Source organism: Coregonus clupeaformis, chromosome 40 (assembly GCF_020615455.1).
Source record: "Coregonus clupeaformis isolate EN_2021a chromosome 40, ASM2061545v1, whole genome shotgun sequence".
NCBI classification, from domain to species: domain Eukaryota; kingdom Metazoa; phylum Chordata; class Actinopteri; order Salmoniformes; family Salmonidae; genus Coregonus; species Coregonus clupeaformis.
The window spans coordinates 10359320-10375777 of record NC_059231.1 but is presented as its reverse complement, the minus strand read 5'-3'; the positions used below and the strand labels follow the sequence as shown (position 1 = coordinate 10375777).

General features: G+C 42.2%; 1 pseudogene; it reads right to left on the bottom strand.

The window, feature by feature from the left end:
• Positions 1–329: 329 nt before the first annotated feature.
• On the bottom strand, positions 330–12003 carry LOC123482898 (annotated as a pseudogene).
• Positions 12004–16458: the final 4455 nt, after the last annotated feature.

The following is a 16458-nucleotide window of genomic DNA, read 5'->3' as shown; positions in this document are numbered from 1 at the left end:
TGGCAGCATGAGTGAAGGAGGCTTTGTTGCGAAATAGGAAACCGATTCTAGATTTAACTTTGGATTGGAGATTCTTAATGTGAGTCTGGAAGGAGAGTTTACAGTCTAACCAGACACCTAGATATTTGTAGTTGTCCACATACTCTAGGTCAGACCCGTCGAGAGTAGTGATTCTAGTCGGGTGGGCGGGTGCAAGCAGCGTTCGGTTGAAGAGCATGCATTTAGTTTTACTAGTGTTTAAGAGCAGTTGGAGGCTACTGAAGGAGTGTTGTATGGCATTGAAGCTCGTTTGGAGGTTTTACATACTCAGGCATTCAAAGTGGAGAGGTTCACAGTACGATACAGAGTCGTTCAACAACTTGTACAGGAGCCTGTGATCTTTCCTGCATTAACGCTTCTATCTGCTTTTTCTGTTCTTCAGCCTGCTGCTTGTAGCTTTCCAGCAGAGCCTTCTGATTCGTGGTATTTTGTTCCCTTTCCAATTGATTCATCTTCTTTATCTCCTCGATCTCTTGTCTCATTGGGTCAGCTTTCTCCTTATGGCCCTTCTCCATGAGATCTTTCTGCTCCTGTATCCTGCGTTCCAGGGTCCTGTTGAACTCCTGCTGCTGTTGCTTCATCTCCTCCTCCATCTTCTCTTTCATCTCCTTCAAATACTTCTCCTGGCCCTTGCCAATGTTCTCAATGGTGCGCTCCATCTCTGCCTTTTGCTGCTTGAATGCTGCCTTCTCCTGCTCCAGCTCAGCTGTTTTTTTCTTCTCAGCTGGACGATCCAAGGAGAGAGATAAATAAGTAGGAAAATTGGACAACTCATTTTCTCATACATATTCATACACATTAAATCCCCCTAGAGTATATTGACACACTGGTGCGTCAATCTAAGTTAGATAATAAAACATACCCATTAAAACCCGGCAGTTGAAGCTAGAGATAAATGGGCAGAGCTACAACGCTGTTTGTCAGACCAGGAGACGTCCTGAAATCTTTCTTCTCATGAAAATGTCTGTAGCATCCAAACGGTTTGGCCTACAAACTAATAGGACCACTCAGGATCCGGCCTACATGCCCAACAGCTGGCAGCACTCAAGGAATCATCAATTCAGAGTTCAGCTGCATGCGAACCGATCGTAATGACTGTGGTAAATTTGAGTTGACTTTGGATATCCCTATGGGTATAGTTAGTCGGCCACCAGATTTCTATACAGTGCCTTCAGAAAGTATTCATACCCCTTGACTTATTCCAAATTTAGTTGTAGATTACTTTTGTATTTTCTATTATCACACAATACTCTATAATGACGAAGTGACATTTCAGTTTTTAGTTTTTTTTATTAAATACAGAAATGTCTAATTTACATAAGTATTCACACCCATAGAATCACCTTTGGCAGTGATTACAGCTGTGAGTCTTTCTGGGTAAGTCTCTAAGAGCTTTCCACTCCTGGATTGTATAATATTTGCCATTTTTCTTTTCGAAATTCTTAAAGCTCTGTCAAATTGGTTGTTGATCATTGCTAGACAACCATTTTCAAGTCTTGTCATAGATTTTCAAGCAGCTTTAAGTCAAAACTGTAACTCAGCCACTCAGGAACTTTCACTGTCTTCTTGATAAGCAACTCCAGTGTAGATTTGGCCTTGTGGTTTAGGTTATTGTCCTGCTGAAAGGTGAATTCATCTCCCAGTGTTTGGTGGAAAGCAGACTGAACAAGGTTTTCCCCTAGGATTTTGCCTGTGCTTAGCTCCATTCCATTTATTTTTTATACTGAAAAACTCCCCAGTCCTTAACGATTACAAGCATACCCATAACATGATGCAGCCCCTACTATGATTGAAAATACAGCGATTGGTACTCAGTAATGTGTTGTTTTGGATTTGATACACAATCCAAAGTGTAATTAATAACTTTACCATGGTCAAATGGATATTTAATATCTGCTTTTATTATTTTTACCCATCTAAAAATAGGTGCCGTTCTTTGCGAGGCATTGGTAAACCTCCCGGGTCTTTGTGGTTGAATCTGTATTTGAAATTCACTGCTCGACTGAGGGACCTTACAGATAATTGTATGTTTGGGGTACAGAGATGAGGTAATCATTCAAAAATCAAGTTAAACACTATTATTTAGGCCTGCCATAACAAAGGGGTTGAATACTTACTGACTCAAGACATTACAGCTTTCTATGTTTAATTAATTTGTAAAAAATGTGAAAACCATAATTCCACTTTGACATTATGGGGTATAGTGTGTAGGTCAGTGACAAAACATCTGAATTGAATCAATTTTAAATTCAGGCTGTAACGCAACAAAATGTGGAAAAAGTTAAGGAGTGTGAATACTTTGTGTAAGCTCTGTAAATAAAATCTGATTTGATTTGAATTCATCATTCAAAATAGCAGATACTAACAAATGCTTATTTGTCAAATCTGCCATTTATATGTTCTAGTCTGCCACCAATACTACAATCCAATTTGGATATATTTGGTTATTTTTACTCCATAATAATTAGAAGTTGTCTTTTTGGGTCGTTTTTGCATCTTCCGAATGTTAGTCTACCTCAGTTGATTTTTTATTTTATAATTGGAAATAAAAAAGATTGTGGTGTGGCATACCTTGGATTTTTTTCTCATTTTCTGTCAGTTTGTTGTCAGCTTGCAGGATGGAGTTGGACTCTGCACTCTTTTCCTTCAGGAACTGCTCCAGAACCTCCTCAGCCTGCAGAAAACAAGCCTTATAGGTTGTTGCACTGATTTCCATTCAAACCGTAACCAGCTGAGTGAAATTAGATGAAATGTTTAATTGGTCATTACTGACTAATTACTGACTAATGATGAATGTTTTTGATACTCTAATACACTATGTTGTTGCTTTTGTTTTCTTCTAGCTCTTACCCTGACTCCTTTGTTGGGCTCGGCCCGGTACTGTGCCACTATGTTGTCATGGTGATTGCAGTAAAGCTCATAGCCTCCCGGTGTGGCGTACATCCCATCCTTCATCCCCTGATCCATCGGAGCAGACAGCTTCTCCAGAAGGGCCTTGCACTTCTTCTTTGAGGCATCCTTGTTCTGTTTGAAAAAGTCGGCGGAGTGGTTGCTAATGGCCTCCTGAAAGATTTATTGGGAATTTTCATATTCAGGTGTGTAGAATAAGATCAGACAATTATATATAGACAGTTATAGAAAAGGTTTATTACAGGATGCTAACATTGAAGAATACAGTATACACCACATGCGAAACACAGCAGCTGTAAGTAAACCTCGATACAATAACACATTGTAGATCAGAATGTTCTCTAAGAAGCAACATTTTATAGAGTTGACCTTCAGCTGAAACTAGCTTCAGTCATGTGAACCCTGGTATGCCATGTTCCCATAGTGGTAAAATGTTACATATTGGCTCCATATCTATATTAGGCTTTTATTCAATATTGTGTTATTTTTAATCCAAGATTAAAATTAAAATCTGAGCAATGATTTTCACAGTACTGTTGTTTTGTCTCTAGAAGTTAACTGATTGAGAAATTGCACTGATTCGCCATATTCCACCTGTTGTCCCTGGATTCCTACTGGTGTTGCTGTTACTGGTGATTATCATTTTGTTGCATAAACTAATCAATATTTTTTCAATTGAATGGCCTTGACGATGTTAAAAATACATTGTTTGTACACAGACACAGATCTCAAATGATGAGCCTTACCGCCAGAGCTTTCAAGAATTCCCCATTTTCGTCTTTGAAGGATCTCTTCATGAACGCCTGCATTGCCTGGGTCTCTGAACTGAGGTGCTTCTCTGACAGCTGATTGATGTCCACAGGGAATAAGTCCTTCACATCCTCCATGCCCTTCTGGTACACCGCCAGGCCCTCATCCATAGCAGCCTGGTTCTCAATTTTAGCCATGGCCAGCACCGCATTCTCCAGACAGGGCACATTGCCTTTGGCTATGGTCTCCACATAGGTGTTTACCAAGTGGCCTAGCACTGTAATCAGATAGAGGTGGGAGGAAACATATGAATGTGTGCATTTAGTGGCACGATAAAATTCAGAATCAATATATGTATCCATTTTCACATACTGTGCTGTAGGTAGATATCTGACTCACTCTCTCCGGTCAATGTGTGTCCCCATATAACAGTCTTCACACGGCTCTCCTCGAAAATGAAGCGGCAGAAAGTATCTGCCACCTCTCGGAAGCTTTCAGAAAGCTCAGCCTCATCCATGGACTCCAGTCGCTTCATGTTGTCAGGAGTTGTAGGGGAGGGGAACACAAAACACTTGCGTGCGGGGAAGAAGTTCCGGATGCACACTCGTGGGAGGTTGTAGTCATTGATCTTTTTACTAGTACCTGAAAGATAATATTGGCATTACTAGATTTTATAGTACATGCAGATCTTGAGTGCGTCCCAATAATATCTCCTTTCTCCTCCAACCTATCACAGCTCTTACAGCATGAACTGACATGTTGTCCACCCAATCAATGGATCAGAGAATGAATCTAGTACTGAAAGCATAATCTAGAGCTAGCTAGAACTTCAGTGCATGAAATGTGGTGAATAGTTGACGCAAAGAGAGAGAAAGAGCTATATTTTGTTGCTTTGTTTTTACTTTCACATAGCTAGCAAATGCTGCTATTTAGATTAGCCTACTCAAACACCAGGCTAAAACAGAGAGGGATGCTATGTTAGCTAGCTGGCTATGGCTATCCAACACTGGAACTCTTCCAAGGTAAACTTTTGAGTGTGGTATATTTAAGCAAATAAGGAACGATGGGGTGTGGAATATTTAAGCAATAAGCAGAGTGCCTGGATACAACCCTTAGCCGTGGTATATTGGCCATATACCCAACCACCCCGAGGGGCCTTATTGTTATTATTAACTTGGATTTGTTCCTTCAATTATTCCGCTCTTCACCTTGGTGTGACTAGAAAAGATTCACGCTCTAAAACAAACAATTGGAAAACAAGACTGTCTTAAGTTGTGCCAACTAATATCCATGGATATTGTGTGCTGAAGTTCGTACTTGTTCTTATATGTTTTCTAGTCACAAACAATTAGTTATTCTTCAATTTGCTGGTGCAATGAGTAAGATTGCTAAGAAAAACGACTGAGACGACGATGACTAGCCGGATTCGGGGTCGAGATCATTATCCCAGTCATGTGCTTATAGCATTTCTCTGAAAAGATACTCACTGTCTGTGTGTAGAGTGTCTAGAGCTTGGAGCACGCTCAGGCGGCCCTCGTTCGAACCAGTCCGTGTGTGCATTGCAACATACTGCATACAAACTCCCAGGAAAGATGTGGCTCCTGTTGGCTTTGTCGCCAGTTAGGGGCAGGCTACTCGAAGAGAGAGGGCGGCCAGGTTCGGTAGGTACCCCCCACCGCCTGTGTCTGCCTCGGTCAAGCACCGTTTGCCTCTCTTCCCAGACTTGTTGATGAAGGGTCCGGTCCCACCCCGGTGATCCGCTCCTACTTGGACTTTCGAGACCAGGCTAGCTAAACAAGCATTGCATATTACTAGCTATACCTACCTGCCCATGGTGGCGTTGCTGGGGTATCTCTCTTGTTTAGTATACGTAGCGTAAAGCCACTTGGATATTCTAAATGGACTGTGCTGCAGTCAAAGATGCTAGCTAGCCTAGCTTAGGCTAAAAATCCTCCTGGCTAACGTCGGCTAGCATGCCTAACTTCCTTTGAATTAAACTTCCTATCTTTCCCCCAGCGTTATGGCAACCCCATTCCTATGTTCAATTCCTGGAGTTGGAGGGAATGGAAGAAGCGGGGTTTGATTGCACCTCCGATGATAAAGCAGCCCCCCGAACACTTGGCTGGGGTAACCCCCGGAGCGAGGGGCCTTGGTACGAATCTGAGTGACCAGTGCGCCCCTCCTCAAAAACATTACTGTGACAACAGTGCCCCAATGTTTGGCAAACGGGGTACTATGTCAGCCATTGTCAGAGCCCCCTTTCCCCCAAATGAGCTATCTGTCTCCAGCTCAATGCTTTTAATTCCTGGGAATTCGATTCAATTACGAATCGCCCCGGTCTGTTACAACAGAAGGGGTCCATTTTTCTGAGCTGTCTGTCCCATTCCCAGCTATGTTACAAGGCATTTTGTCCCCAGCACCTATGACTGGTCGGTAGGGTAACCTCCATGATAAGGCTTTTTTCCCTGGGTCTATTTTTAATGCATGCGGTCCAGTTCTGGGTGCCAGCCGGTTGCCAGAACGCATCTTACAGCCTAAATGGAGTGAGGCTGGTTGTGCCAATCGGGGTACGTCACTAAACGCCGGAGCCTGTGTACCCAGAGTGGGCCGGGCTTTAGTCAAACCTTGGCACACAAACACAGGTTTATCAACTGAATTCAACAGTGTTCACGGGTGTCAAAAGTGTTGTGTCTCCCACATGTGAGTTCGATGAAAAATGTTCCTTCTCCACGTTCAGACACACAGTTGTCAAGAGTGGTGGTATTGGAAGAAGACCCAATCTCTCCCAGTCCACAAGACTGCATCCCAACCTTTCAGGTCGCACTTTACGGAAGACTCGCTGTCTGCTCTGACAAATGGCGCGCATGCGCAGCGTCACCCTGGACATCAGGGTACAGGATACAATTTGTTGTGCGTCCCCAACGCTTCTGCAGCATCATCCCGCCGACTGTTCCCGAGGCCTCAGTGCCCATTTTGAAGGAAGAAATATCCTCCCGTCTCCTCAGCGTCCGTTTTGAGGGTGTCCGGGTTCCTGCTCTGCCTAGACAGATTTTGGCTGTGTCACAGTGTGTTTTCGTCAGTGCCTACGCCTACTGTGATGGAAGTCATTCCCGTGGCCCTTCCAGCACTGAGTGCTAGCCACTCACCTGGATGCATGGACCAGTGGTCCAGTGGTGGGACCCTGTGCTATTGTCAGGGGGCTCCCAGGGACTGAGTTGTATCCCGCAAGGTGATCACGACAGACGCATACCCTCGAGGGCGGGTTGCGCTGTACGAAGGCAACTCGATTCGGGAGGTATGGACACTGGTGCAGAGCTCCTAATGGTGTATCTGACCGAAAACTTGTCAGTGGTGGTGTGCATCAACAGATGGGGAGTGACTCTGTCTCTCTCCCTCCTAACCTGGGCTCGCTCCCTATTGCTGGGGATCAGGGCACACATGATTTCGCTTTGGGTGGTGCATGTCCCCGGTTGCCTCAACTCGGGTTCAGATCTTTTATCCAAGTGGGACCCTCTCTCTCAGGAGTGGAGTCTACACCCTGGGTGGTCTCCCAGCTATGGGACATTTTCGGCAGGGCTGAGGTAGAGCTTTACGCATCACGAGAAAATGTACAGTGTCATCTGTTTTTCTTGACAAGGGACCCGTGTGCCCTGTTGGGAATGGACGCTCTGGCGCACCAGTGGCCTCGAACCCACCTTTACGTGTTTCTGCCAGTGGTTCTGATTCAGCCCACACTGGGGAGGGTGAGCCGGGAGGGCTTACCATTGATTCTTGTGGCTCCCCGTTGGCCCAGTCAGCCTTGATTTGAAGAGATCATTCGCCTTTTAGGCGGGAACCCATGGCAACTCCTGTTGTGCAGGGATCTGTTGTCCCAGCACATGGGCAGGATTGGCAAGCAAGGTCAGAGAAAGGGTTACCTAGTGGTGTACGCACCCACTCCACCAGGGGTCTGGCAGTGTCTTGGGCGTTGTTTAAAGGGTTGACTATAGGAGATATTTGGGCTGCAGCATCACACTTTTGTGAGGTTTTATCACTTGGATGTCACTGGTCCCAGTGTAGCCCACAGCGTGCTTACAGCACTAGGCATCACGCCGTGTGTGCAATACCCAGACTGCAGCATCTGGCGGGTTCAGGTCTGGTGGTCTGCCATAGGCCGTTTCATTTAGTATCCATTGGGGTCGGCTTAGGGCGTGATTATATTTCCCCATAGTATGTTGTACCAAAGTTGACTGACTAAAAGGGAATGTAACGTTACGACTATAACTACTTTTCCCTGAAGGAGGGAAACAAGGTACACCTGTTTGGCACTGCACCGCCCGTTCCTGGGCTTGGTGAAGAGCCGTATCAATTGCAGGAATGAATCAGAGTCTCACACTTATCACCTGTGGAAGGCAGGGCTTACTGCGAGGAGCGGATTTCATTGGCCTTGTCAGGCGTGATTGTATATCCTTCAACCTAAGTCGCGAGAGTGTGACTCCCCATAGTATGTTGTACTCCTTCAGGGAACAGTAGTTATAGTCATAACGCTACGCTTTGGATTGCTGTTTAAGACAATCAGCATCTAGGTCTCAAACTACCTGGTTTATAATAATGAATTTTACCTTTTTTGAGTTGCAGGGAATTCTCCAGATACTGGTCTGGAGTGATTTCTCAAGCTGTAGAGTGAAATCTCTGACGGTCCACACAAAATCAGGAAAGAACTGCACAAACTGGGTGCCCTCTTCTTCTTCCTCATTGTCAGTGTGAGACCTCACCTTGATTCTCTCTGTCAGCTCGTTCACATATCTATAGGACCGGTTGAGGATTGATACAAGAGTTCCCAAAGCTCATGTCAATGTCATGCACAGTTTGTGTACAGGGACTTGCATTTCAGGGTTACAAACAAACAAGTTACAAACAAACAAACAAAATAAGTCATTTTCAGTTTCGATTTCAACTGACACAGTAACATAATTTCTTTGAAAGTCACAGACATTGCTTTTAGTCAACATCAGCTCTTCATGTTCACTAAAGATTAGAATCAATCCCGGGAACCGGCATCCTGAGATATCTCAAGCCCTTTACAGTTTCCAGAGAAAAACATTACTACGTAGTACTGATAATCACAAAATATGTAACATGCATATAGCATATTTAATTAAACGGAACACATTTAGGTGGCACATTATTTAAACGTATATTCTCTACCATATCAATGATTAGGTCTACACTACAATTAAATAATGTTAAAAATATACATAACAATTAATGAAAATGTCCATCCCAATTAGCTAGGCTACCACTAATATGTCTGAGATGACTGTCAAAAGCCTAACAAACAAACACACTATCATATCAAATACCACAACAGATTATGTCCACAAGATGCCACAGAATGGAGCCAAATGTTGACCCAAAAGGATACTGAAGCTTCTCCACAGCATCATTGTTGATGGTCCCTTGACTGTTGTAGACCAGAGTACTGCTTAACAGAATGGCCAGGGAGAAGATCCAGGCATCATTCTCAGAATCCCCCTGAAACAAGTATGACGATATGTATTGGATCTCTGACAAAGTAATCATCTCATTTAAATGATGTGTGTGCAGATATCTGTTGACTATGCTTGGTTAGTAATCTAAGAGGAATATGAATATTTCATGTGGATTGTAAAGATATTCTACATCTGCATTGCTTGCTGTTTGGGGTATTAGGCTGGGTTTCTGTATAGCACTTTGTGACTGCTGATGTAAAAAGAGCTTTATAAATAACATTTGATTGATTGAACTTTGACCTCCCACCTTCTCTACGTCCCCCAGCCCCTCTGTATCCAGCAGCACCAGGGTGTGGTCTGTTTTTTCAGGATGAGGGACACACCACATCCAGATGCCCTTAGTCTTGGACTGGATGGTGGCTCCAAGGGCAAAACCTAAATGAACAGAGAGTATTGAGGAAATTTACAGTATACATTTTAACCAGACTGGTAACACTGTTACACTGTAACAGAGCTGGACCAGAGCTAGTGCAGACGAGAACTAGCTAGCTACTAGCTACTTCCTGGACCAGAGTTAGTTAGAGAGGACCAGAATTAGTGCGGACTAGAGCTAACTAGCTAGCTACTAGCTACGCCCTGGACCAGAACTCTGGTCTGGCTCTGGTCCGCACTTACTAGCACTGGTCCAGGGTATAGCTAGTAGCTAGCTAGCTAGCTCTGGTCAGCACTAGCTCTGGTCCACAATAACTAGCTCTGGTCCCCCCATTTTTGGGGACAGAAAGTATTGGGACAAATTAACATAGAAATGAATGGTAAATAATGTATTGTGTCATATGTGAGTAACTTTTGTTGTAAATAAGAATAGTATATGTTTCTAAACACTTCTACTTTAATGTGGATGCTACCATGATTACGCATAGTCCTGAATGAATTGTTAATAATGATGAGTGAGAAAGTTCATACCTCCAAGACATGCTAACCTCTCACCATTACAATAACAGGGGAGGTTAGCATCTTTGGTGGGGTAGGATATTTGTGCATCTGTAACTTTCTTACTCATCATTCTTCACGATTCATTCAGGTCTATCAGTAGTCATGGTAGCATCCACATTAATGTAGAAGTGTTTAGAAACGATAATAAATAAAAGTGACACAATGCATTATTTACCATTCATTTCCAATGGGCACAAAATAATCTGAAACACAACCAAAACAAAAAGCAAATGGATCCAACAAGTTTGTAGATTGACAAGCTTGATATAATCATTGTGTGCTAGGAATATGGGACCAAATACTAAACTTTCATTGCTTTGTCTAACAACACTATCATGAATCTAGCAAATACGTTTTGTGGTTCAGAGTGCAGTATTTATTTAGTTTCATCAGGGAGATGGAGTTGACAGGTTATGGTTGTGACCATGGTGAATTCAATATTGTTTGTTTAAGTCTATCAAAAGTACAGAACTTTCCAGACCATGAGTGGTCTTGTTGTACTACATGTAATGAGGACACGAATAAGGGGTCCTTATGGTAAAGCTGACCCTGCTCATTCCTGATTAATTGAGTTGCCCAAAATTCCAGATACATTTTTAAGGAATCACATTTTTGGGAGAAGTATACATTGACATCACAGAGGGCTATTGTAAGAAACTAAATAAGATCATTATTTCAGGAAATATTCATTTTTGGCAGTTTATTTATTTTACCAACTTTTTTTCAGAGTTTGAAATTGTGATCCTTTGCTCAGGACATGGTCATGTTTGTGCATAGAGCCAACATGGAAATATTTTTTTTTTTTCGAAAATTCTAAAAACAACAAATATTTCCCTTTTTTAAGCACAAATAATGCAACAAAACCCTTTTTTTTTTTTATTATAAAAAGGTTTTCCTGCCATTCAAGGATTGTACCAGTGTGATGGAAATTGTTATGTTTGTACTTTTCTAATAACCAAATTCTGTGTTCATGCAAGTGACTTATTGAACAAATCCTCACTATCAGTATCTGCAATACCCTCATTTTGAGACCGAAAGATATCTCAGTTTCAAGGTCTCAGCTTAGAGAGAAGAAGCCTCGTCAGGTGTTGGTCTGTCACATGAATTACCCAGTATTGGTCGGTCATATGAAGGAAGCAAGCGTTAATGATGAATTAATTATGAATGATGAATAAGCTAAATCATGCAAAAATAACTGGTCTGTATATAAGGATCTAACGGACTGCCCCGGGGGGAGCTCCTGATTGACATGTGTACTTGGTGCATTGAGTTGGTTGGAACCTCTCCAGCGCGCTGATAATAAATAATTATTCATTTTAGATTGACTTCGAGTGTCCCTGTCAACTAATTTCCACAACACCAGTTTCAAGAATCCCTGTCCTACTATGTGTTCCTACAGTTATTACTGTGTAGTTACAGAGTAATAGGGGAAGCTTAACATACAGTGTTACCAAGAAAGACTTTGAGGCACAGATGATGTCCAAACCTGTTTGTAAAGTAAGATATATTTGTCTCTAACCTGTTTTCTTCTGAGCCAGCTTGTTCATGAGGTAAGACTTGCCGGTGCGATACAGCCCGACCACCGCCACCACTACGACTTGCTGTTTCAGTCCCATCAGGTAGTTGATGGCCTCTGGTTCTACACAAAGCTCTCCATCGGCGTTTTTAATGAGGCACATTGGGGAGTCCATGGTCAAGTTGCTTCACAAGGTCGCTTAAAAGTAGCAGCTAATGGTTGATACAAGTTAATCATCATTAACATTTCTTTAAACTCTATGATACTACTCCTTCTCGTGTCAATAGCAAAATATAACACATTTTGTCATCATAAACCATTTTACTTCCAATAATGATCTGTATCAATAATAAATAGTAAATTGTTTATTGACAGCATCTTAAGACAACATTCTAATGCAGGGATTTCCTACTCCAGTCCAGGACAGTGACTGGTTTTACAGGGTTTTATTGCAATCCAGCACTAACATGCCTGATTCAAAATATTAAAGTCCTGACCGAAGATCATTATTACTTAATCATTTACCACAGGTTTGTTAGTGCTATTGGTGTTTGTCTGCCAGAGGGATAATAAGATATGAGAGCAATTCTACAGCCAAATCAGGGTGGGGCATGCATCTGATATAGAAAAACTGTGAAAAAACAGATCATGAAGGAACACCTGGGGCGAGACATTTTAAAAATGTCTCTTCATAATTATACAACGATCTGAGTTTTTCAGTTTGGTATCTTTAGTACAAGCAATAGGAAAGTGGTTGCTGAGATCATTTGCAAAGACACCACTGGCCAAGTACATATTTGTCAGGATTAGGTCAAACAGCGAGGAGTTTGAAGATTTGTTTTCTTACATTAATACCTGTGGGTTTGGAAATCAGAAGAGTCAGGTTAAAGTCAGGCTTGATACTCACATATACTCGTAGTTTCACTGACAGTCAAGGCTCCTCTGCAAACCAATTTGGCAATGGCAAAAGCACTAAGCAGCAGGCTATTTAAAGGATGCAGACACTGAAAGTGAAAGAAACCTACTGCAAGAATGCATCATTACATAAACTGCTGTGTGAAACTACCCCAGATTCCCAATGGCTTGTATTCATGGGTGCCAAGGACATTTTGTGGTGATCATTTTTTGTGGAGGGAGGGGGAGGGGGCAGAATGTATTTTTTCTGCCCGCGCTACCGACGGCTATATCGGTCCGCTAATACAGGACTAGCAAAGTCACAGTGACAAAACTATCATCCCAAAAATATATATAAGTTTTTATTAATAGATTTTTTTATTCTGATTTTTCAGGGGTGCAGCAGTTGATGGGGATTTTCCATTTAAGCATAGTAAGCATAGTTAATCACAACATGACAAGAAGAGGCCTGAAACAAAGCCAGGAAATGGTTCTGTTAGATTTTAACCATATGATGAGGATTTTTCAGTGGACTATGGGATAGACATGGTTAATCCACAAACACAGAGCTAGGGTTAAACATTGATACATCTCTGTTGACTCTGCACCGGTACTTCCCCTGCTCTTTTTTTCTCAACACTTTTTTGTTTTGTTATTGTTTTATTGTACTTTTTTATTAAGAAATAAATGCATTGTTGGTTATGGGCTGTAAGTAAGCATTTCACGGTAATGCTACACCTGTTGTATTAGGCACATGTGGCAAATAAAATTTGATTTGATTTGATAGGCAAGAACGTCATTGGTTTCTCTCACTGGGGTTATGTGTTTGTTCTCTGGTCATCTGACCTGTCTTCGGTTGTCTTATCTTATCAGTGACTGAAACCAGGCTGAACCCTTTGTCTCTCCTTGAGCGTCTTCCTGATTAAATTACAGCGTGATGGGCTGGGACAGAGGGGTTAGGCTTGGGTATGTTTGAGAGATTGATTATGGGCCTGCCATGTTGTCCACAATCCATGTCCACGTCAAGCCAGGGTGAGCCAGGGTTTAACAAAGTTCAAACTGAACATGATTATTTTTACATGACAGGGCTGTTATTTGTGCATGACAAAGCTTGATTGGTCACACCACCATTGTTTCCAAACTGAATAGGAGTCAGATTGCGCCACTATCATAAACTAAGGAAGTGGGCGGAGCGGTCAAGAGGGGAAACTGAAGACAGTGGTGGTGGAAACAAAGAGGGAGGGGTTAAGATAAAAATGTATGTAAAATTACTATATAAACTGAGAGGTGGACAATCAGATGCTCTGCAGACATTTTAGTCATTTAGCAGACGCTCTTATCCAGAGCGACTTACAGTTAGTGAGTGCATACATTTTTCATACTGGCCCCCCGTGGGAATCGAACCCACAACCTTGGCGTTGCAAGTGCCATGCTCTACCAAACTGAGCTACAGACCACCTCAGAGTTTAAAATGAAGAGAAGAGGGACAGAAAAGTTCTGTTTGGGAAATATTTGGTGAAGTGGTGAAAGAGGATGAAAGCAGTGAATGTTCTGTGTGATGACTATGAGACGCTATACAAATTCAACAGTCACAAGACAGGGACTTCAAATAGGCCTATAGCACATCAAGGGAACTGTAGCTAGCCTATATTGCTATATATTACATGATTCCAAGCCGAAATGAAATCTGATCAGAAACATGTTGGGTTGTTTTCACACCTTTCTATTTCCTTACAACCGGTCAAACTGATGTCATTTGGACATTTTGCACAGATAATCTTTACCATTATTATTATTATTATTTGTTATTGCATTTAGATTGCCAACTAGATTGAAGCATTCATTCTATCATTTGTGACATTATTCTGATGAGCAAGGATTTATTTAGTCTTCTAGGGCAACATACATTGAGTATACAAAACATTAAGAACACATGCTCTTTCCATGACATAGACTGACTAGGTTAATCCAGATGAAAGCTATGATCTCTTATTGATGTCACTTGTTAAATCCACTTCAATCAGTGTAGATGAAGGGGAGGAAACAGGTTAAAGAAGGATATTTAAGCATTGAGACAATTGAGACATGGATTGTGTATGTGTGCCATTCAGAGGGTGAATGGGCAAGAAAAAAGATTGAATATGAACAGAGTACACTCTGACATCTCTACCTACTCTCGAGGACATGCAGTATTGGATTTTCAAGTCGTGTGTTCCTCCACTGGAGCAGCAGAGGGGGGCAGTGTCTGGAGCCTGACCCCTGGTGACCTCACTACCATCTCTACTGAGAAACATCAACCCCAGATCAACCCTGAGGGTGAGAGAACAGCATCAGACCTTGATCAGCTCTTTAACCATGAATTTAAAACCTTGTTGTAATCCTCTTACAAGAATGCATCATAACATACACTACTGTGGGAAACTACCCCAGATTCCCAATGGCTTGTATTCATGGGTCCGTGATGGGCTGGGACAGAGGGGTTAGGCTTGGGTATGTTTGAGAGATTGATTATGGGCCTGCCATGTTGTCCACAATCCATGTCCAGGTCAAGCCAGGGTGAGCCAGGGTTTAACAAAGTTCAAACTGAACATGATTACTTTTACATGACAGGGCTGTTATTTGTGCATGACAAAGCTTGATTGGTCACGCCACCATTGTTTCCAAACTGAATAGAAGTCAGATTGCGTGACTATCATAAACGAAGGAAGTGGGTGGTGCGGTCAAGAGGGGAAACAGAAGACTAAAAGTGAAAGTAGCCTCCTACAAGAATGCATCAGAACATAAACAAACTCCTGTGGGAAACTACCCCAGATTCCCAATGGCTTGTATTCATGGGTGCCAAGGACATTTTGTGGTGATAATTTTTTGTGGAGGGAGAGGGAGGGGGAGGGGGCAGAATGTATTTTTTCTGCCCGCGCTACAGACGGCTATATCGGTCCGCTAATACAGGACTAGCAAAGTCACAGTGACAAAACTATCATCCCAAAAATATATTAGTTTTTATTAATAGATTTTTTTATTCTGATTTTTCAGGGGGTGCAGCAGTTGATGGGGATTTTCCATTTAAGCATAGTAAGCATAGTTAATCACAACATGACAAGAAGAGGCCTGAAACAAAGCCAGGAAATGGCTCTGTTAGATTTTAACCATATGATGAGGATTTTTCAGTGGACTATGGGATAGACATGGTTAATCCACAAACACAGATCTAGGGTTAAACATTGATACATCTCTGTTGACTCTGCACCGGTACCCCCCCACTCTTTTTTTCTCAACACTTTTTTGTTGTTGTTGTTGTTGTTTTATTTTACTTTTTTATTAAGAAATAAATGCATTGTTGGTTATGGGCATAAGTAAGCATTTCACGGTAATGCTACACCTGTTGTATTAGGCACATGTGACAAATACAATTTGATTTGATTTGATTTGATAGGCAAGAACGTAATTGGTTTCTCTCACTGGGGTTATGTGTTTGTTCTCTGGTCATCTGACCTGTCTTCGGTTGTCTTATCTTATCAGTGACTGAAACCAGGCTGAACCCTTTGTCTCTCCTTGAGCGTCTTCCTGATTAAATTACAGCGTGATGGGCTGGGACAGAGGGGTTAGGCTTGGGTATGTTTGAGAGATTGATTGTGGGCCTGCCATGTTGTCCACAATCCATGTCCACGTCAAGCCAGGGTGAGCCAGGGTTTAACAAAGTTCAAACTGAACATGACTACTTTTACATGACAAAGCTTGATTGGTCACACCACCATCGTTTCCAAACTGAATAGGAGTCAGATTGCGCCACTATCAAAAACTAAGGAAGTGGGCGGAGCGGTCAAGAGGGGAAACTGAAGACAGTGGTGGTGGAACCAAAGAGGGAGGGGTTAAGATAAAAATGTA